The sequence below is a fragment of the Oncorhynchus masou genome, chromosome 20 (assembly GCF_036934945.1).
Source record: "Oncorhynchus masou masou isolate Uvic2021 chromosome 20, UVic_Omas_1.1, whole genome shotgun sequence".
Lineage (NCBI taxonomy): Eukaryota > Metazoa > Chordata > Actinopteri > Salmoniformes > Salmonidae > Oncorhynchus > Oncorhynchus masou.
In genome coordinates, this window is record NC_088231.1 from 20104470 (window position 1) to 20126647 (window position 22178).

The window sequence follows — 22178 nt, forward strand, 5'->3', positions numbered from 1 at the left end:
CCCTACTGATTACAACGACTATCTGTTGACGTGTGTACTAGTTTTAATGTTTGTTTTTTGTTATATTAGGAGCCAGGAGGAATGCCTGAAAATAACCAGAGACCAGTCAGTCTCCATGACAACATGTGGTTGTTACGTCCCCTGAGAGATATATACGGTGGGGCAAAAAAGGATTTAGTCAGCCACCAATTGTGCAAGTTCTCCCACTTAAAAACATGAGAGAGGCCTGTAACTTTCATCATAGGTACGTACACTTCAACTATGACAGACAAAATGAGAGAAAAAAAATCCAGAAAATCACATTGTAGGATTTTTAATGAATTTATTTGCAAATTTTGGTGGAAAATAAGTATTTGGTCAATAACAAAAGTTTATCTTAATACTTTGTTATATACCCTTTGTTGGCAATGACAGAGGTCAAACATTTTCTGTAAGTCTTCACAGGGTTTTCACACACTGTTGCTGGTATTTTGGCCCATTCCTCTATGCAGATCTCCTCTAGAGCAGTGATGTTTTTCTAGAAAATCGTGCAATATGTTTTGTTAATGGAGCCTTCATGCTTTATGTCTTTTTGATTAAAGTTGTGTGTCACCCACTAGGTGTTTTAGAACAATTAAATATATTCCCTTATTAAAAATGTGAATTCTCAATTATGTAAAAAGGTTATCTTTACTTTTATCTGTAGCTATGTTTTAGCATTTTATTTGAGAATATACTGCCACCAAGCAATAAATACTTACAAAACAATGAAACATTTGAAATGTTGTTAAAATTATTTTTTAAATGCATCATTATCAATGCATGCAAAGTTTCCTTTCAATAAAGTATTTTAGTGCAGGTACTTTTCTGGGACCTTGACTTGGTCAAGACTTTAGATATAGTTGACTCTATCCTAGACACCCAAGACTTTCTTTAGATATAGTTGACTCTATCCTAGACACCCAAGACTGTAAAACAGTCAATAAAATACATTTTATTTAATTAACAAACAAGTAAAAGATGTCATGAAAAAACATTTTTACATAAAGGTTTTGAGAAACAATCCCCCCAAAGGCACCTTCAAACCCAGTAAACGAATCACCTTGAAAAGAAAAACTGAACTTCCACAAAGATAAAGAACAGAACAATTCTCAAAAACAAGCAAATTTAAATTAGATAAATTTTGTTTAAAAAAGCTCAATTACAAAATAAACCAAAAGCAACAGGTCTGGTGGTTAGAGTGTTGGGACACTAACCGAAAGGTTGCTAAATCAAATCCCCGAGCTGACAAGGTAAACAACCTGTCGTTCTGCTCCTGAACAATGCAGTTAACCCACTGTTCCTAGGCCGTCATTGTAAATAATAATTTGTTCTTAACTGACTTGCCTAGTTGAAAAAAATTTAAAACATGCTTTTCAACTAATTTCCAGATTTTCCTTCTTGATTCTGGGAATCTTCTTACCAGGATTCAAGGAAAACCTGGGAAACCTAGATGTTGCAACCGTACACATACTAGAAATCTCCCCCCAAGCAAAGCTCTGTGACTGCACTGAGAAAAGGGTCTAGGAACCATTGAGAAGCACTGTGACTGAACTGACTAAAAAGGTCTAGGAACCACTGAACAGCACTGTGACTGAACTGACTAAAAAGGTCTAGGAACCACTGAACAGCACCGTGACTGAACTGACTAAAAAGGTCTAGGAACCACTGAACAGCACTCCCCCAATACAAATAAACTACAGTTGCTTCTATTGTACAGGAGAAGAGCTCCGAAGAAATGCTCCCTAGTCAAGAAATAAATATCTCAGCTCTAAAACACCCAACGCTGAACATAGGAGGCGATCAAACATGGTCTGGGATCACACTGCTTCCATACGAAGCTATAACGGGACACCAATCATTGGTCTACTTATTAAGACTTCCCTGCAGAGACATCTTACACCCTTCATCCTCTCTGTCCCTCTGAGGACATCCGGCCAGAGGGGTGTACTATAAAAGCAGGATCAATGAGTTAGCCAGCTAACTTGCCTAAACGTTATGAAAATAGCTTTAAGCTTGAAATGGGCATTGTCTAATTGACTAAACAACCAAAAACACATATCTAAGTTTTGCATTTCTTAAATTTCTTAACCAGAAAAATCTATAGTTATTTTGTAACGTTTTTCTTGTGTCGAAGGAGAGGAGGACCAAAATGCAGTGCGGTAGTTGTCCATGGTTTTTTAATTCGAAAACTGACCATGGACACAAAACAAAACAAAACAACAAAGTGAAAACCCGAAAACAGTCCCGTGTGGCACAAACAAACACAGGAAACAATCACCCACAAAACCCAACACCAAACAGGCTACCTAAATATGGTCCCCAATCAGAGACAATGACTAACACCTGCCTCTGATTGAGAACCATATCAGGCCAAACATAGAAATAGACAAACTAGACATGTACCATAGAATGTCCACTCAGATCACACCCTGACCAAACAAAACATAAAAACATACAAAGCAAACTATGGTCAGGGTGTGACATATTTCTGGTTATTTATCAAAGTTAGATGGTTAACTATGGTGAATTAAAAGATAGCTGGTTAATTGATTCTGCTTTGTAGTACCAAAATAGTACCGAAACTATAGCAACGACTGTGTTCCTGTTTTCACTAGACTGAGTATTCAGTCGAGTGTGAGTTTAATCAGTTTTAGAGACTGCTATGTCAACTCAAGAGTTTGGTACCTGCCCATTGACTAGGCATTGCCAAAATAACATGTTGTCCGGCAATCTGCGCTTTATCGGCCAGAACACAATTTTTCTGGGTTTCAAAAATCAGTCTTTGTTGGCTTTGAAAAAAATGTATCAATCCTATTGCTCATGTTTTTTTCTTTCAAACATGTAATCCCAGCCAAACAGTCCGTGTCGGTTTTTAGAAAATCAAATCTATAAGACGAATGTTCATGTTTCCTCTCAGCTTTTCCTGGCTAAGGTTTTATCCAGATCGCTCTCTTTAAAAGAAAACAAGAGTTTCATAACCTCAAGAGACTTCCTGGTGAAAAAAATGAGCATAAAAAAGTGTTTAAATTCCAGTTAACGGTCAGAGATTGTTCAGGCCCCCTTGTGGCAGTTCTGGGGTATGATCTTTCCTCTTCTTAAAAAGGCTCTTGAGTTTGGACGACTTTGTGCTTTTGTCTTTGTCCTTTTGGTGCCTCTCGCCTTTCATCTCCGGGGGCAACGACCGGCTGCTCCTCGGGGGCGGAACAGGAGGATTCCCTTCTCGCTCTCTTCCTTCCGCGATCCTCTGGGGCAGGTCAGGGGTCGTTGCTGGGGTGATACAGGACTTCTCCAGAATACCGTCATACACCAGTTCGGTCAGGTGGTCGGAGGTATAAGGGTCAGGGGTCTGGGTTTGTTTCCACGGTGTGGACAAGGTGAGGTCAGGTTGTCCGAACTGACCCCAATCCAAAACCTGGGGACTGTGACCCACTTGGGACGACTCCGCATACTCCTCCCTGGATATCCTCCGTTTGGGGATTTCTGGGGTACTGTCGACCCTGTCCGGGTAGATCTTCCCAGTGGGAGTGTCTATGGATCTGTCAATCCTATCGCTGTTTGTTCGTCTGCTAGTGTGAGAGCACATCTCAGAGTGTTCCTCTATCGATATCTTCCTCGTGGCGGCGGATGGTGGTTCCACTGGGAACTCTATCTTCTTCCTGAGCATCTTGTGAGAAGAGTTGCTGTCCAGATGAAGGGTCAGTTTGTCTCTGGCCATCGCCATCCTCCTCTGAGCGCTGTCGGCTAAGAAGTCCACCTCCTCTCGGGATATCCTTCTCGTTGGGGTTCCAACGGCCGCCACCATTTCTTCTCTGGGTCTTCCTCTCATGGAGTCGTTGAATGAGGCTTCCCCCCTGCTCTCTCTCATCATCTGCCTGGAGCCGGTGTCCAGAGACACACCGATCATGTCTGTAGATAGAAGAGACCTCTTCTTTGAGACGTGAGTCTCCAACGGAACCTCGTGACACTCGTCTCTGAATGACTTCCTCGAGACGTTGTCCATCGAACGACCCAAGACCTTTTTGGCTGCTGCGTTGGCGGGAGGGTCCATGGAAGTCTCACTTTTTACTCTTTGCATTTTCCTTGGAGCAGCGTTGTCCACAGAAGAAGAGTCCGGCTCGTCTTTAGATGATGTCTTCAATGTGCCTTCATCCAAGGAGGCCTCCAGTTCTTCTCTAGATATCTTACAAACGGGGGATTCCGTTCCGGAAGGATCTGATGACCTTCTGCTGACAGGAGGGGTCCTGTCAGAATAAATTACCTGAGAATCTCTGTAGAGAGAGGGGGAGAGAGAGAGGGGGGAGGGAGAGAGGGGGGAGGGAGAAGAAAATATATAGAGAGACAAAGATTCCATCAAAGGTTCACAAAGTTTCAATCATACATTGAAAATACTGTAAGTGTCACCATGAGTCACCTTGTAATCTGTGGACACCGAGAAGCATTGTAGAAAATTGGAATCCGAGTTGGAACTTCAGTTTATTTTCCTAAATTGACTGAATTGAAATTGTGCGACTCACCCCCTCCACTGGGCGTTGATGAAGATCTGCTCCTCTTCCTCGAAGCAGGGGAGCGTGGTGTGGATAGGGATCAGGATATCAGGGTCAGAGTAGGAGGATGAGGAAGAGGAAGAGGAGGCGTGTCCAGAACGCCGTTGACGACACACGGTGGAGGTAGAGCCATGAGAGCGAGGGGAGCGCTTCATTGGTGGAACTAGCGTTGCAAAGGGAAGGGAACATTCGCCATAACTTTTTTGGTAAATCTCAGAAAAATGTGGGACAAATTCTGGGAACAATATTGGGGATTTTTTTTCATTTGGTTAATTTTATGGAAAACATATTAATGGAAAACCTTGCAAAAATAAAAATAAACCTGATTCAACTAAGCAGCTAATCACTTAAACCTTGAACCAGGTATAGCAGTGGTTCTCCAACCTCTCCTTACGACCCCCAGCTGTTCCATGCGTTTGATCTATTCCAGAGCACCTGATTCAACATGTGAACTAATCTGTTCCCAAGCCTCTGCCTTGGTATGGGCAGCTGTTCCCAACCTCTCTCCTCAGTGATCCCATAAACATACACTCACCTTGCTGTAAATCTGTTTGCATAAACATGTCTCCTCAATAATGACCATATTAATTCTCATTATATTGACCAACTGAGCGACTGATTGCTATAACCTACCTAAGACCCCCAGCTGTTCCCAGGGCTCTTCTCCTCAGATCCTCCCAGAGTTCCTTGTATTGTTTCATGACAGGTTCCCAACCTCTCCTCAGGACAGACAGCACCTGCCAACCTCTCCCAGTTAGAGTCTGAATACAGCTGCTGTTCCAACCTCTCCAGGAGTCTGAATACAGCTGCTGTTCCTGGCCAGGCCAGAGTTCCTGATTCACAGGAAACCACAGCTCTTCTGTTGCCTCCGGTGAGACCAACCTCCCATAGGCATACACGTGACTTCTGATAGGGCTGTTTGCATAGGGATGTCTGCACAGTGGACGACCAGCTAGTTATATTCTCATTATATTGACCAACTGTCAGCTGATTGCTATAACCTCTAAGATGGATGCTGAGGGCTCTTCCATCAGATCCTCCAGAGAGCCTTGTATTGTTTCATGTGAGGGATGTCACAGACACCCTGGCACGCCACCCAGTTAGAGTCTGAATACAGCGTGGCTGTCAGGCTGGAGGCCAGAGTTCCTGAGCAGTGGACCACACAGACGCTGGTATCTGTTCCTGTGATGGATGACGCTCCAGTAGGTCAGGCCGTGACTTCTGATAGGGCGTTCCTGTGAGGGATGTCAAGCACAGTGGACGTCAGCTAGTTAACGTCTGGTAGGGCGTACGTCAGCTAGTTAACGTCTGGTAGGGCGTTCCTGTGATGGATGTCAAGCACAGTGGACGTCAGCTAGTTAACGTCTGGTAGGGCGTTCCTGTGATGGATGTCAAGCACAGTGGACGTCAGCTAGTTAACGTCTGGTAGGGCGTTCCTGTGATGGATGTCAAGCACAGTGGACGTCAGCTAGTTAACGTCTGGTAGGGCGTTCCTGTGATGGATGTCAAGCACAGTGGACGTCAGCTAGTTAACGTCTGGTAGGGCGTTCCTGTGAGGGATGTCAAGCACAGTGGACGTCAGCTAGTTAACGTCTGGTAGGGCGTACGTCAGCTAGTTAACGTCTGGTAGGGCGTTCCTGTGAGGGATGTCAAGCACAGTGGACGTCAGCTAGTTAACGTCTGGTAGGGCACCTTCCTGTGATGGATGTCAAGCACAGTGGACGTAATAAGATAGTAACATGTCAGTATGTCAACACAACAGACATTAGTATGATGTACAGTGGACGTCAGCTCTGGTAGGGCGTTGCTGTGAGGGATGTCAAGCACAGTGGACGTCACTAGTTAACTCTGTCACAAAAAGGCGCTAAATGGATGTCAAAAAGGGATCTTCCTGTCACAAAAAAACACGTCAACTGGTCACAGGGTAGCCTGTGTAGGGTAGCAGGGCAGCCGGTTTCAGTGGTAGGCGTACGGAGCTAGTAACGTCTGGTAGGGCAAGTTCCTGTGACCCGAGCTGACAAGGCACAGTGTCGACTGTGAACAGCAGTTAATCGTCTGTTCCCAGTCATTGAAAATAATAATTTGTTCTTAACTGACTTGCCTGGTTGTAAAGGTAAAATGGCCAAAAACACGTCAACTCCACCATAAGAGAGTAAAGGGGTTTCTAGTTGAGGCTAGTTCAATGTTGTAAACAAGGTTTCTAGTTGAGGTTAGTTACGTCACAGTAAGCCGTCTGGCAGGGCTACGTTGAGGTTAGTTAACGTAAGTAAGGAGCAAGGTTTCTAGTTGAGGATAGTTACAATGCACAGTGAGAGTAAACAGTTTCTAGTTGAGGTTAGTTACTGTAGGTTTCTAGTTGAGGTTAGTACAATGTAAGTCAGAGAGTTAAGGTTTCTGTTAAGGGCGTTCAATGTAAATAATGGATGTAAACACAGTTTCTAGTTAAGGTTAGTTACAATGTAAGTAAGAGAGTAAACAAGGTTTCTCTAAGAGAGTAAACAAGGTTTCTAGTTGAGGTTAGTTACAATGTAAGTAAGAGAGTAAACAAGGTTTCTAGTTGAGGTTAGTTACAATGTAAGTAAGAGAGTAAACAAGGTTTCTAGTTAAGGTTAGTTACAATGTAAGTAAGAGAGTAAACAAGGTTTCTAGTTGAGGTTAGTTACAATGTAAGTAAGAGCGTAAACAAGGTTTCTAGTTGAGGTTAGTTACAATGTAAGTAAGAGAGTAAACAAGGTTTCTAGTTGAGGTTAGTTACAATGTAAGTAAGAGAGTAAACAAGGTTTCTAGTTGAGGTTAGTTACAATGTAAGTAAGAGAGTAAACAAGGTTTCTAGTTGAGGTTAGTTACAATGTAAGTAAGAGAGTAAACAAGGTTTCTAGTTGAGGTTAGTTACAATGTAAGTAAGAGAGTAAACAAGGTTTCTAGTTGAGGTTAGTTACAATGTAAGTAAGAGAGTAAACAAGGTTTCTAGGTAACAGGTTAGTTACAATGTAAGTAAGAGAGTAAACAAGGTTTCTAGTTGAGGTTAGTTACAATGTAAGTAAGAGAGTAAACAAGGTTTCTAGTTAAGGTTAGTTACAATGTAAGTAAGAGAGTAAACAAGGTTTCTAGTTGAGGTTAGTTACAATGTAAGTAAGAGAGTAAACAAGGTTTCTAGTTAAGGTTAGTTACAATGTAAGTAAGAGAGTAAACAAGGTTTCTAGTTAAGGTTAGTTACAATGTAAGTAAGAGAGTAAACAAGGTTTCTAGTTAAGGTTAGTTACAATGTAAGTAAGAGAGTAAACAAGGTTTCTAGTTGAGGTTAGTTACAATGTAAGTAAGAGAGTAAACAAGGTTTCTAGTTGAGGTTAGTTACAATGTAAGTAAGAGAGTAAACAAGGTTTCTAGTTGAGGTTAGTTACAATGTAAGTAAGAGAGTAAACAAGGTTTCTAGTTGAGGTTAGTTACAATGTAAGTAAGAGAGTAAACAAGGTTTCTAGTTGAGGTTAGTTACAATGTAAGTAAGAGAGTAAACAAGGTTTCTAGTTGAGGTTAGTTACAATGTAAGTAAGAGAGTAAACAAGGTTTCTAGTTGAGGTTAGTTACAATGTAAGTAAGAGAGTAAACAAGGTTTCTAGTTGAGGTTAGTTACAATGTAAGTAAGAGAGTAAACAAGGTTAGTTACAATGTAAGTAAGTTAGTAAACAAGGTTTCTAGTAGGTTAGTTACAATGTAAGTAAGAGAGTAAACAAGGTTTCTAGTTAAGGTTAGTTACAATGTAAGTAAGAGAGTAAACAAACAGGTTAGTTACAATGTAAGTAAGAGAGTAAACAAGGTTTCTAGTTAGGTTAGTTACAATGTAAGTAAGAGAGTAAACAAGGTTTCTAGTTAGGTTAGTTACAATGTAAGTAAGAGAGTAAACAAGGTTTCTAGTTGAGGTTAGTTACAATGTAAGTAAGAGAGTAAACAAGGTTTCTAGTTGAGGTTAGTTACAATGTAAGTAAGAGAGTAAACAAGGTTTCTAGTTGAGGTTAGTTACAATGTAAGTAAGAGAGTAAAAACTAGTTGAGGTTAGTTACAATGTAAGTAAGAGAGTAAACGAGGTTTCTAGTTGAGGTTACAATTAGTAAAGTTTCAAGTAAAGTAAGTTACAATGTAAGTAAGAGAGTAAACAAGGTTTCTAGTTGAGGTTAGTTACAATGTAAGTAAGAGAGTAAACAAGGTTTCTAGTTGAGGTTAGTTACAATGTAAGTAAGAGAGTAAACAAGGTTTCTAGTTGAGGTTAGTTACAATGTAAGTAAGAGAGTAAACAAGGTTTCTAGTTAAGGTTAGTTACAATGTAAGTAAGAGAGTAAACAAGGTTTCTAGTTAAGGTTAGTTACAATGTAAGTAAGAGAGTAAACAAGGTTTCTAGTTAAGGTTAGTTACAATGTAAGTAAGAGAGTAAACAAGGTTTCTAGTTGAGGTTAGTTACAATGTAAGTAAGAGAGTAAACAAGGTTTCTAGTTAAGGTTAGTTACAATGTAAGTAAGAGAGTAAACAAGGTTTCTAGTTAAGTTTAGTTACAATGTAAGTAAGAGAGTAAACAAGGTTTCTAGTTGAGGTTAGTTACAATGTAAGTAAGAGAGTAAACAAGGTTTCTAGTTGAGGTTAGTTACAATGTAAGTAAGAGAGTAAACAAGGTTTCTAGTTGAGGTTAGTTACAATGTAAGTAAGAGAGTAAACAAGGTTTCTAGTTGAGGTTAGTTACAATGTAAGTAAGAGAGTAAACAAGGTTTCTAGTTGAGGTTAGTTACAATGTAAGTAAGAGAGTAAACAAGGTTTCTAGTTGAGGTTAGTTACAATGTAAGTAAGAGAGTAAACAAGGTTTCTAGGTTAGTTACAAGTCCAGTGTCTTGGCTTCACATCAGTTCAAAAGACTGAAGAGTGACTGAAGCTCTGGGAGCTGTGTGGGAGAGCCAGTCAGATCAGCTCAATCAGATCACACAACTTTAATTCTGCCAATGAGAGGCCTCCATTAAAACATATTCTGCATGCATGGTTAGGATTGGATGAAACGTAGATTCATGTCAAATTAAAATGTCCATTAGTCTAACGTGGAATTCTCGTCTCGTCACATTTTTATGGACTGAAATTCAAAGTAATTTGTTACAGTTATGGGTTTTTTCTCCAGTGCATCTGGTCTCGTTATCATCATAGTTTCAGTCAGGAAAAATAGGTTGTTGGCGAGTATTTTTTGTCATAGTTATTGTTGACTAAATTAACACTGTGTGTGTGTGTGTGTGTGTGTGTGTGTGTGTGTGTGTGTGTGTGTGTGTGTGTGTGTGTGTGTGTGTGTGTGTGTGTGTGTGTGTGTGTGTGTGTGTGTGTGTGTGTGTGTGTGTGTGTGTGTGTGTGTCTGATCTTGTTCTTCTATCCTCGTGGGGACCTGCTATTTTAAGCTTAGGGGTTAAGGTTAGGAAAAATATGATTTTGAATGGAAATCCATTTTTAGGTCCCAACGAGGATAGAAAAATGTGTGTGTGTGTGTGTCTCTCTCTCTCACTTGGCCTCCAGGATCTTGGTGTCAACATCGTCCAGTGAGGAGCTGTGAGCCACGTGGAACGTCCCCAAGAGGGAACTTCTCTTCTTCTTGATCTTTTCTGCCTGGACAGGATATACACAGACCAATGGGTTCATATGAGGTCACATCCTCCTGGACAGGATATACACAGACCAATGGGTTCATATGAGGTCACATCCTCCTGGACAGGATATACACAGACCAATGGGTTCATATGAGGTCACATCCTCCTGGACAGGATATACACAGACCAATGGGTTCATATGAGGTCACATCCTCCTGGACAGGATATACACAGACCAATGGGTTCATATGAGGTCACATCCTCCTGGTCATGGACCAGGGGTTAATATGGAGGATAGACCAATGGGTTTAATGCATTATCCTGATCATGTCCACACCAGGGGTTAATATGGAGGACAGATGATGTGTTTAATGCATTATCCTGATCATGTCCACACCAGGGGTTAATATGGAGGATAGATGATGTGTTTAATGCATTATCCTGATCATGTCCACACCAGCGGTTAACTACAGCCCCTATGTTCTTTCTTCCTACGTGAAGTCAGTGAAAGTAAATCAATCAGTTGATGAATCAATAAACGGATTGATTGGTTTACATCTCTCTCCTACCTCCTCCTCAGCAGTGGCCAGCTGCAGCTCAGCACTGTGTTTCTTGACGTTGTAGTATTGGACCAATCAACCAACGGATCAACTAATCAACCAACGGATCAACCAATCCACCAACCAACCAACTAATCCACCAACCAACCAACCAACTAATCCACCAACCAACCAACCAACTAATCCACCAACCAACCAACCAATCCACCAACCAACCAATCAACTAATCCACCAACCAACCAACCAACCAACTAATCCACCAACCAACCAATGAACTAATCCACCAACCAACCAATCAATCAACCAACCAACCAACTAATCCACCAACCAACCAACTAATCCACCAACCAACCAACTAATCCACCAACCAACCAACTAATCCACCAACCAACCAACCAACTAATCCACCAACCAACCAATCCACCAACCAACCAACCAACTAATCCACCAACCAACTAATCCACCAACCAATCAACCAACTAATCCACCAACTAACCAATCAACTAATCCACCAACCATCTAATCCACCAAACAATCAACCAGCCAACCAACCAACTAATCCACCAACCAACCAATCAAGTAATCTACCAACCAACCAATCAACTAACCCACCAACCAACCAACCAACCAACTAATCCACGAACCAACCAACCAATCTAATCCACCAACCAATCAACCAACCATCCAACCAACCAATCCACCAACCAACCAACGAAACAACAAATAAACCACCCACTCATCTAATCCACCAACCAACCAACCAATCAACTAATCCACCAATCAACCACCCACTCAACTAATCCACAAACCAACCAACCAACCAATCAGTAGTCTCCTACCTCTTCCTTGGCTGTGTTGAGCTGCAGCTCAGCGCTGTGTTTCTTGATGTTGTAGTACTGCACCTCCACCTCGTGGGTCAGCTGTAGCCAGAGCTGTAGGGCCTCCGGGACAGACCAGTACGCCATCATGTCCTTCTCTGCCTTCTTTAATGCTCCCCGAACCTAGATACACGCATACACACACACACACACACGCACACACACGCACACACACACACACACACACACACACACACAGACACACACACACACACACACGCACACACACACACGCACAAACACACACACGCACAAACACACACACGCACACACACACACACACACACACACACACACACACACACACACACACACACACATAGGTAGGTCAACACACACACACACACAGGGTTAGGGTGCATACACACAGGAGAAGGAATGGGTTAGAGATTTTGATTGATGGATGGACCATTTTTAGGGTCCACCAGCCTTGAGCCAATACTGATATTGTTTCCTACACGGAGTTAGAGTTAGTTAAGGTACAGAGTTAGGTTAGGGTAGGGTTAGGTTAAGGTTAGGTAGTGTTAGGTAAGGTTAGGTAGGGTTAGGGTTAGGTTAGGGTTAGGTAGGGTTAGGTTAGGGTTAGGTAAGGTTAGGTAGGGTTAGGTTAAGGTTAGGTTAGGTAGGTTAAGGTTAGGTAGGTCAACTACACTGTGGACCTGCTTCAGTTTGGATTAGAGTTAGTTAAGGTAAGGTTAGGGTCCTACACTGAGTTAGAGTTAGCTAAGGTAAGGTTAGGGTCCTACACTGGTTAGGTAGGGTTAGTTTAAGGTAAGGTTAGGTAGGGTTAGGTAGGGTTAGGTAGGGTTAGGGTCCTACACTGAGTTAGAGTTAGTAAAGGGTAAGGTTAGGTAGGGTAGTTAAGGTAAGGTTAGGTTGGGTTAGGTAGGGTTATGTTAGGTAGGTTAAGGTTAGGTAGGTCAACTACACTGTGGACCTGCTTCAGTTTGGATTAGAGTTAGTTAAGGTAAGGTTAGGGTCCTACACTGAGTTAGAGTTATTTAAGGTAAGGTTAGGTAGGGTTAGCTTAGGTTGGGTTAGGTAGGGTTATGTTAGGTAGGTTAAGGTTAGGTAGGTCAACTACACTGTGGACCTGCTTCAGTTTGGACTAGAGTTAGTTAAGGTAAGGTTGCGGCAGGGTAGCCTAGTGGTTAGAGCGTTGGACTAGTAACCGGAAGGCTGTGAGTTCAAACCCCCGAGCTGACAAGGTACAAACTGACAAGGTACAACTGCCCCTGAACAGGCAGTTAACCCCACTGTTCCCAGGCCGTCATTGAAAATAAGAATGTGTTCTTAACTGACTTGCCAGGTTAAATAAAGGTAAAATAAAATAAAACAAATAAAAGGTTAGGATCCTACACGGAGTTAGATTTAGTTAAGGTACGGTTAGGGTCCTACACTGAGTTAGAGTTAGCTAAGGTAAGGTTAGGGTCCTACACTGAGTTAGAGTTAGTTAAGGTAAGGTTAGGGTCCTACACTGAGTTAGAGTTAGTTAAGGTAAGGTTAGGTAGGGTTAGGGTCCTACACTGAGTTAGAGTTAGTTAAGGTAAGGTTAGGTAGGGTTAGGTAGGGTTAGGTAGTGTTAGGGTCCTACACTGAGTTAGAGTTAGTTAAGGTAAGGCAACTACACTGTGGACTGAGGGTTAGGTAGGGTAAAGTTAGGGTCCTACACTGTGGACCTGCTTCAGTTTGGATTAGAGTTAGCTAAGGTAAGGTTAGGGTCCTACACTGAGTTAGAGTTAGGTAAGGTTAGGTAGGGTAAGGTTAGGTTGGGTTAGGTTGGGTTAGGTAGGGTTAGGTTAGGTAGGTTACGGTTAGGTAGGTCAACTACACTGTGGACTTGCTACAGTTTGGATTAGGGTTAGGTAGGGTTGGGTTAGGTTAGGTAGGGTTAGGTAGGTCAACTACACTGTGGACTTGCTTCAGTTTGGATTAGAGTTAGCTAAGGTAAGGTTAGGGTCCTACACTGTGGACCTGCTTCAGTTTGGATTAGAGTTAGCTAAGGTAAGGTTAGGTCGGGTTAGGTAGGGCTAGGTTAGGTAGGTCAACTACACTATGGACTTGCTTCAGTTTGGATTAGAGTTAGGTAGGGTTAAGTTAGGTAGGGTTAAGTTAGGTAGGGTTAAGTTAGGTAGGGTTAAGTTAGGTAGGGTTAAGTTAGGGTTAGGTAGGTAGGGTAGGGTTAGGTTAGGTAGGGTTAGGTAGGGTAAGTTTAGTTAGGGTAAGGTAGTGTTAGGTTAGGTTAGGTTAGGTAGGGTTAGGTAAGGTTAGGTTGGGTTAGTTAGGTTAAGGTTAGGTTAGGTAGGTTAGGTTGGGTTAGGTATAGGGTTAGGTAGGTTAGGGTTAGGTAGGGTAAGGTTAGGTTAGGTTAAGGGTAAGGTTAGGTAGGGTAGGTGTTAGGTAGGGTTAGGTTAGGTAGGGTTAGGTTAGGTTAGGTAGGGTTATTAGGGTAAGGTTAGGTAGGGTAAGGTAGTGTTAGGTAGGGTTAGGTTAGGTAGGCATGTTAGGTTAGGTAGTGTTAGTTAGTGGTAGGTTAGGTAGGGTTATGTTAGGTTAGGTAGTGTTAGTTAGTGTTAGGTTAGGCAGTGTTAGGTTAGGTATTGTTAAGATAGGGTTAGGTTAGGTAGGGTTAGGTTTTAGGTAGGGTTAGGTTAGGTTAGGTTAGGTAAGGTTAGGTTAGGTTAGGTTGGGTTAGGTAGGGTTAGGTAGGGTAAGGTAAGATAGGGTAAGGTTAGGTAGGGTTAGGTTGGGTTAGGTAGGGTTAGGTAAGGTAAGGTTAGGTAGGGTAAGGTAAGGTTAGGTAGGGTTGGGTTGGGTTGGGTTAGGTAGGGTACGGTTAGGTTAGGTAGGGTTCTTAGTTTAGGTTAGGTAGGGTCAGGTTAGGTTAGGTTAGGTAGGTAGGTAAGGTAAGGTAAAGTTAGGTTAGGTAGGGTTAGGTTAGGTTAGGTAGGGTTAGGTTAGGTAGGGTTAGGTTAGGTAGGGTAAGGTGAGGTAAGGTAAGATAGGGTAAGGTTAGGTTAGGTAGGGTAAGGTAAGGTAGGGTAAGATAGGGTAAGGTTAGGTAAGGTTAGTAGGGTAAGATAGGGTAAGGTTAGGAAGGGTAAGATAGGGTAAGGTTAGGTAAGTAAGATAGGGTAAGGTTGGGTAGGGTAAGGTTAGGTAGGGTAAGATAGGGTAAGGTTGGGTTGGGTAAGGGTAAGGTTGGGTAGGGTAAGGTTAGGTAGGGTAAGATAGGGTAAGGTTGGGTAGGGTAAGGTTAGGTAGGGTAAGATAGGGTAAGGTTGGGTAGGGTAAGGTTGGGTAGGGTAAGGTTAGGTAGGGTAAGATAGGGTAAGGTTGGGTAGGGTAAGGTTGGGTAGGGTAAGGTTAGGTAGAGTAAGGTTAGGTTAGGTAAAGTAAGATAGGGTAAGGTTAGATAAAGTAAGATAGGGTAAGGTTAAGTAGGGTAAGGTTAGGTAAAGTAAGATAGGGTATGGTTAGGTTAGGTAGGGTAAGGTTGGGTAGGGTAAGGTTAAGTAGGGTAAGGTTAGATAAAGTAAGATAGGGTAAGGTTGGGTAGGGTAAGGTTAGGTAAAGTAAGACAGGGTAAGGTTAGGTAAAGTAAGATAGGGTATGGTTAGGTAGGGTAAGGTTCGGTTAGGTAAGGTAAGGTTAGGTTGGGTTAGGTAGGGTTAGTTAGGGTAAGGTTAGGTTAGGTTAGGTAGGGTTAGGTAGGTTAAGGTTAGGTAGGGTTAGGTCAGGTAGGGTTAGGTATGGTAGGGTTAGGGGTTAGGGTTAGGGTAAGTTGGGTTAGGTAAGGGTTAGGTAGGGTAAGGTTAGGTTAGGAAGGTAGGTTAGGTAGGTAGGGTTATGTTAGGTTAGGTAGGTTAGGTTAGGTAGGGTTAGGTTAGGTTAGGTAGTTGTTAGGTAGGGTAGGTTAGGTTAGGTAGTGTTAGGTTAGGTAGTGTTAGGTTAGGTTAGGTAGGGTTAGGTTTATGTAGGGTTAGGTTAGGTTAGGTTAGGTTAGGGTAGGGTAGGGTTAGGTTAGGTAGGTCAAGGTTAGGTAGGGTTAGGTTAGGTAGGGTAGGGTTAGGTTAGGTAGGTAAGGTTAGGTAGTGTTAGGTAGGGTAAGTTTAGGTAGGGTAGTGTTAGGTAGTGTTAGGTAGGGTTATGTTAGGTTAGGTAGTGTTAGGTAGGGTTAGGTTAGGGTTAGGTAGTGTTAGGTTAGGCAGTGTTAGGCAGGTAGTGTTAGGTAGGGTTAGGTAGTGTTAGGTAGGGTTAGGTTAGGTAGGGTAAGGTTAGGTAGGTAAGGTGAGGTAGGGTAAGATAGGGTAAGGTTAGGTAGGGTAAGGTTAGGTAGGGTAAGGTAAGATAGGGTAAGGTTAGGTTAAGTAAGATAGGGTAAGGTTAGGTAGGGTAAGGCTAGGTTAGGTAGGGTTAGGTTAGGTAGGGTTAGGTTAGGTAGGGTAAGGTGAGGTAAGGTAAGATAGGGTAAGGTTAGGTTAGGTAGGTAAGGTAGGTAGGGTAAGATAGGGTAAGGTTGGGTAAAGTACAATAGGGTAAGGTTAGGAAACGTAAGATAGGGTAAGGTTAGGTAAAGTAAGATAGGGTAAGGTTGGGTAAGGTTGGGTAGGGTAAGGTTTAGGGTAAGGTTGGGTAGGGTAAGGTTGGGTAGGGTAAGGTTAGGTAGGGTAAGGTTAGGTTAGGTAAAGTAAGATAGGGTAAGGTTAGATAAAGTAAGATAGGGTAAGGTTAAGTAGGGTAAGGTTAGGTAAAGTAAGATAGGATAAGGTTAGGTAGGGTAAGGTTGGGTAGGGTAAGGTTGGGTAGGGTAAGGTTAGGTTAAGGTTGGGTAGGGTAAGGTTGGGTAGGGTAAGGTTAGGTAGGGTAAGATAGGGTAAGGTTGGGTAGGGTAAGGTTAGGTTAGGTAAGGTTAAGTAGGGTAAGGTTAGGTAGGGTAAGATAGGGTATGGTTAGGTTAGGTAGGGTAAGGTTAGGGTAGGGTAGGTTAAGTAAGATAGGGTATAGGTTAGGTAGGGTAAGATAGGGTATGGTTAGGTAGGGTAAGGTTAGGTTAGGTAAAGTAAGATAGGGTAAGGTTAGGTTAGGTAAAGTAAGATAGGGTAAGGTTAGGTTAGGGTAAGGTTAGGTAAAGTAAGATAGGTTATGGTTAGGTTAGGTTAGGTAGGTTAAGGTTAGGTAGGGTAAGGTTAAGTAGGGTAAGGTTAGATAAAGGTTAGGTAGGGTAAGGTTGGGTAGGGTAAGGTTAGGTAAAGTAAGACAGGGTAAGGTTAGGTAAAGTAAGATAGGGTATGGTTAGGTAGGGTTAGGTTAGGTTAGGTAAGGTAAGGTTAGGTTGGGTTAGGTAGGGTTAGGTTAGGGTAAGGTTAGGTTAGGTTAGGTAGGGTTAGGTAGGTTAGGTTAGGTAGGGTTAGGTCAGGTAGGGTTAGGTATGGTAGGTTAGGTAGGGTAAGGTTGGGTTAGGAAGGGTTAGGTAGGGTAGGGTTAGGTAGGGTAAGGTTAGGTTAGGTTAGGTTAGGTAGGGGGTTAGGGTAAGGTTAGGTTAGGTAGTTAGGTTAGGTTAGGTTAGGTTAGGTTAGGTAGTGTTAGGTAGGTTAGGTAGGGTTAGGTTAGGTAGTTAGTTAGGTTAGGTTAGGTTAGGTTAGGTTAGGTAGGGTTAGGTTAGGTAGGGTTAGGTAAGGTTAGGTTAGGTTAGGTAGGGTAGGTTAGGTTAGGTTAGGTTAGGTAAGGTTAGGTAGGGTACGTTTAGGTAGGTTAGGTAGGGTTAGGTAGGGTAGGTTAGGTAGTGTTAGGTAGGGTTAGGTTAGGTTAGGTAGGGTGTTAGGTAGGGTTAGGTTAGTAGGTTAGGTTAGGTAGTGTTAGGTAGGGTTAGGTAGGTTAGGTTAGGTTAGGTTAGGTTAGGTAGGTAGGTAGTAGGTTAGGTAGGGTTAGGTAGGTAGGTTAGGTAGGGTTAGGTTAGGTAGGGTAAGGTTAGGTAGGTAAGGTGAGGTAGGGTAAGATAGGGTAGGTTAGGTTAGGGTAGGTTAGGTAGGGTAAGGTAAGATAGGGTAAGGTTAGGTTAAGTAAGATAGGGTAAGGTTAGGTAGGGTAAGGATAGGTTAGGTAGGGTTAGGTTAGGTAGGGTTAGGTTAGGTAGGGTAAGGTGAGGTAAGGTAAGATATAGGGTAAGGTTAGGTTAGGTAGGGTAAGGTAAGGTAGGGTAAGATAGGGTAAGGTTTAGGTAAAGTTACAATAGGGTAAGGTTAGGTAAGGTAAGATAGGGTAAGGTTGGGTAGGGTAAGGTTAGGTAGGGTAAGTTAGGTAAGGTTGGGTAGGGTAAGGTTGGATAGGGTAAGGTTGGGTAGGGTAAGGTTGGGTAGGGTAAGGTTGGGTAGGGTAAGGTTAGGTAGGGTAAGGTTAGGTTAGGTAAAGTAAGATAGGGTAAGGTTAAGTAGGGTAAGGTTAGGTAAAGTAAGATAGGATAAGGTTAGGTAGGGTAAGGTTGGGTAGTAAGGTAAGGTTGGGTAGGGTAAGGTTGGGTAGGGTAAGGTTAGGTAGGGTAGGGTAAGGTTGGGTAGGGTAAGGTTAGGTAGGGTAAGATAGGGTAAGGTTGGGTAGGGTAAGGTTAGGTTAGGTAAAGTAAGATAGGGTAAGGTTAGGTTAGGTAAAGTAAGATAGGGTAAGGTTAAGTAGGGTAAGGTTAGGTAAAGTAAGATAGGGTATGGTTAGGTTAGGTAGGGTAAGGTTGGGTAGGGTAAGGTTAAGTAGGGTAAGGTTAGATAAAGTAAGATAGGGTAAGGTTGGGTAGGGTAAGGTTAAGTAGGGTAAGGTTAGATAAAGTAAGATAGGGTAAGGTTGGGTAGGGTAAGGTTAGGTAAAGTAAGACAGGGTAAGGTTAGGTAAAGTAAGATAGGGTATGGTTAGGTAGGGTAAGGTTCGGTTAGGTAAGGTAGGGTTAGGTAGGTTAAGGTTAGGTAGGTTTAGGTAGGATAAGGTTAGGTAGGGTAAGGTTAGGTAAGTAAGGTTAGGTAGGGTTAGGTCAGGTAGGGTTAGGTATGGTAGGGTTAGGTAGGGTAAGGTTGGGTTAGGTAGGGTTATGTAGGGTAAGGTTAGGTAGGGTAAGGTAGTGTTAGGTTAGGTAGGGTTATTTTAGGTTAGGTAGTTTTAGGTAGGGTTAGGTTAGGTTAGGTAGTGTTAGGTAGTGTTAGGTTAGGTAGTGTTAGGTTAGGCAGTGTTAGGTTAGGTTAGGTAGGGTTAGGTTAGGTTATGTAGGGTTAGGTAGGGTTAGGTTAGGTTAGGTTAGGTTAGGTAGGGTAGGGTTAGGTTAGGTAGGTAAGGTTAGGTAGGGTACGTTTAGGTAGGGTAAGTTTAGGTAGGGTAAGGTTAGGTAGTGTTATGTTAGGTTAGGTAGTGTTAGGTAGGGTTAGGTTAGGTAGGGTTAGGTAGTGTTAGGTTAGGTAGTGTTAGGTAGGGTTAGGTTAGGTAGTGTTAGGTTAGGCAGTGTTAGGTTAGGTAGTGTTAGGTAGGGTTAGGTTAGGTAGGGTTAGGTAGTGTTAGGTAGGGTTAGGTTAGGTAGGGTAAGGTTAGGTAGGTAAGGTGAGGTAGGGTAAGATAGGGTAAGGTTAGGTAGGGTAAGGTTAGGTAGGGTAAGGTAAGATAGGGTAAGGTTAGGTTAAGTAAGATAGGGTAAGGTTAGGTAGGGTAAGGTTAGGTAGGGTAAGGTTAGGTTAGGTAGGGTAAGGTTAGGTAGGGTAAGGTTAGGTAGGTAAGGTTAGATAGGGTAAGATAGGGTAAGGTTAGGTAAAGTAAGATAGGGTAAGGTTAGGTAGGGTAAGATAGAGTAAGGTTAGGTAGGGTAAGGGTAAGGTTCTCTACCTGCTCCAGCTCCTCCTCTGCACATCTCAGTCTGCTCAGTTGTTAGATAGAGTATGGTTAGGTACCGTAAGTTAAGGTAAGGTTAGATAGGGTAAGATAGGGTAAGGTTAGGTAAAGTAAGATAGGGTAAGGTTAGGTAGGGTAAGATAGAGTAAGGTTAGGTAGGGTAAGGTAAGGTTCTCTACCTGCTCCAGCTCCTCCTCTGCGTATCTCAGTCTGCTCAGTTGTTAGGTAGGGTAAGGTTAGGCAGGGTAAGGTAAGGTTCTCTACCTGCTCCAGCTCCTCCTCTGCACATCTCAGTCTGCTCAGTTGTTAGATAGAGTATGGTTAGGTAGCGTAAGTTAAGGTAAGGTTCTCTACCTGCTCCAGCTCCTCCTCTGCGTATCTCAGTCTGATCAATTGTTAGATAGGGTAAGGTTCGGTAAGGTAAGGTGAGGTTCTCTACCTGCTCCAGCTTCTCCCTGCGTATCTCAGTCTGCTCAGTTGTTAGGTAGGGTATGGTTAGGTAGGGTAAGATAGGGTAAGTTTAGGTAGGGTGAGGTAGGGTAAGGTTCTCTACCTGCTCCAGCTCCTCCTCTGCATATCTCAGTCTGCTCAGTTGTTAGGTAGGGTATGGTTAGGTAAAGTAAGATAGGGTAAGTTTAGGTAGGGTGAGGTAGGGTAAGGTTCTCTACCTGCTCCAGCTCCTCCTCTGCGTATCTCAGTCTGCTCAGTTGTTAGGTAGGGTATGGTTAGGCAGGGTGAGGTAAGGTAAGGTTCTCTACCTGCTCCAGCTCCTCCTCTGCGTATCTCAGTCTGCTCAGTTGTTAGGTAGGGTATGGTTAGGCAGGGTAAGGTAAGGTAAGGTTCTCTACCTGCTCCAGCTCCTCCTCTGCGTATCTCAGTCTGCTCAGTTGTTAGGTAGGGTAAGGTTAGGTAGGGTAAGGTTAGGTTCTCTACCTGCTCCAGCTTCTCCTCTGCGTATCTCAGTCTGCTCAGTTGTTAGGTAGGGTATGGTTAGGTAGGGTGAGGTAAGGTAAGGTTCTCTACCTGCTCCAGCTCCTCCTCTGCGTATCTCAGTCTGCTCAGTTGTTAGGTAGGGTATGGTAAGGGTTTAAGGTAAGGTAAGGTTCTCTACCTGCTCCAGCTCCTCCTCTGCGTATCTCAGTCTGCTCAGTTGTTAGGTAGGGTATGGTTAGGCAGGGTTAGGTAAGTAAGGTTCTCTACCTGCTCCAGCTCCTCCTCTGCGTATCTCAGTCTGCTCAGTTGTTAGGTAGGGTATGGTTAGGCAGGGTTAGGTAAGGTAAGGTTCTCTACCTGCTCCAGCTCCTCCTCTGCGTATCTCAGTCTGCTCAGTTGTTAGGTAGGGTATGGTTAGGCAGGGTAAGGTAAGGTAAGGTTCTCTACCTGCTCCAGCTCCTCTGCGTATCTCAGTCTGCTCAGTTGTTAGGTAGGGTATGGTTAGGCAGGGTTAGGTAAGGTAAGGTTCTCTACCTGCTCCAGCTCCTCCTCTGCGTATCTCAGTCTGCTCAGTTGTTAGGTAGGGTATGGTTAGGCAGGGAGAGGTAAGGTAAGGTTCTCTACCTGCTCCAGCTCCTCCTCTGCGTATCTCAGTCTGCTCAGTTGTTAGGTAGGGTATGGTTAGGCAGGGTAAGGTAAGGTTCTCTACCTGCTCCAGCTCCTCCTCTGCGTATCTCAGTCTGCTCAGTTGACTGACGGCTCCAGCTCTGAGCCGATGGAGTCTGTGTGCCTCCTCCTGGGCTCCCATGATCTCATCCCTCATCTTCTCCTCCAGGTTCTGTTTCTCCTCTGTCACGTTACGCTTCTCCTCCTGGGCCTGTTCCAGCCTATCAGGATGGGGCACGCGTTAGCAACAAACACACACAGGTTAGCAACAAACACACATACAGGATAGCAACAAACACACACACAGGATAGCAGCAAACACACATACAGGTTAGCAACAAACACACACACAGGTAAGCAACAAACACACATACAGGTTAGCAACAAACACACACAGTTGTTAGGTAGGGTATGGTTAGGCAGGGTTAGGTAAGGTAAGGTTCTCTACCTGCACAGGTTAGCAACAAACACACACACAGGTTAGCAACAAACACACACACAGGTTAGCAGCAAACACACACACAGGTTAGCAGCAAACACACACACAGGTTAGCAGCAAACACACACACAGGTTTGCAGCAAACACACACAGGTTAGCAGCAAACACACACACAGGTTAGCAACAAACACACACACAGGTTAGCAACAAACACACACTCTGTCACACAGGTTAGCACAAACACACACACTGGGTTAGCAGCAAACACACACAGGTTAGCAACAAACACACACACAGGTTAGCAACAAACACACACACAGGTTAGCAGCAAACACACACACAGGTTAGCAGCAAACACACACACAGGTTAGCAGCAAACACACACACAGGTTAGCAACAAACACACACACAGGTTAGCAGCAAACACACACACAGGTTAGCAACAAACACACACACAGGTTAGCAACAAACACACACACAGGTTAGCAAAACACACACACAGGTTAGCAGCAAACACACACACAGGTTAGCAACAAACACACACACACAGGTTAGCAGCAAACACACACACAGGTTAGCAGCAAACACACACACAGGTTAGCAGCAAACACACACACAGGTTAGCAGCAAACACACACACAGGTTAGCAGCAAACACACACACAGGTTAGC

At 43.2% G+C, this 22178-nt stretch overlaps 1 pseudogene; it reads right to left on the reverse strand.

Annotated features, from left to right (window-relative positions):
- Positions 1-953: 953 nt before the first annotated feature.
- The window catches only part of LOC135506575 (stromal interaction molecule 2-like), a 25163-nt pseudogene continuing 3938 nt past the window's right edge, over positions 954-22178 (reverse strand).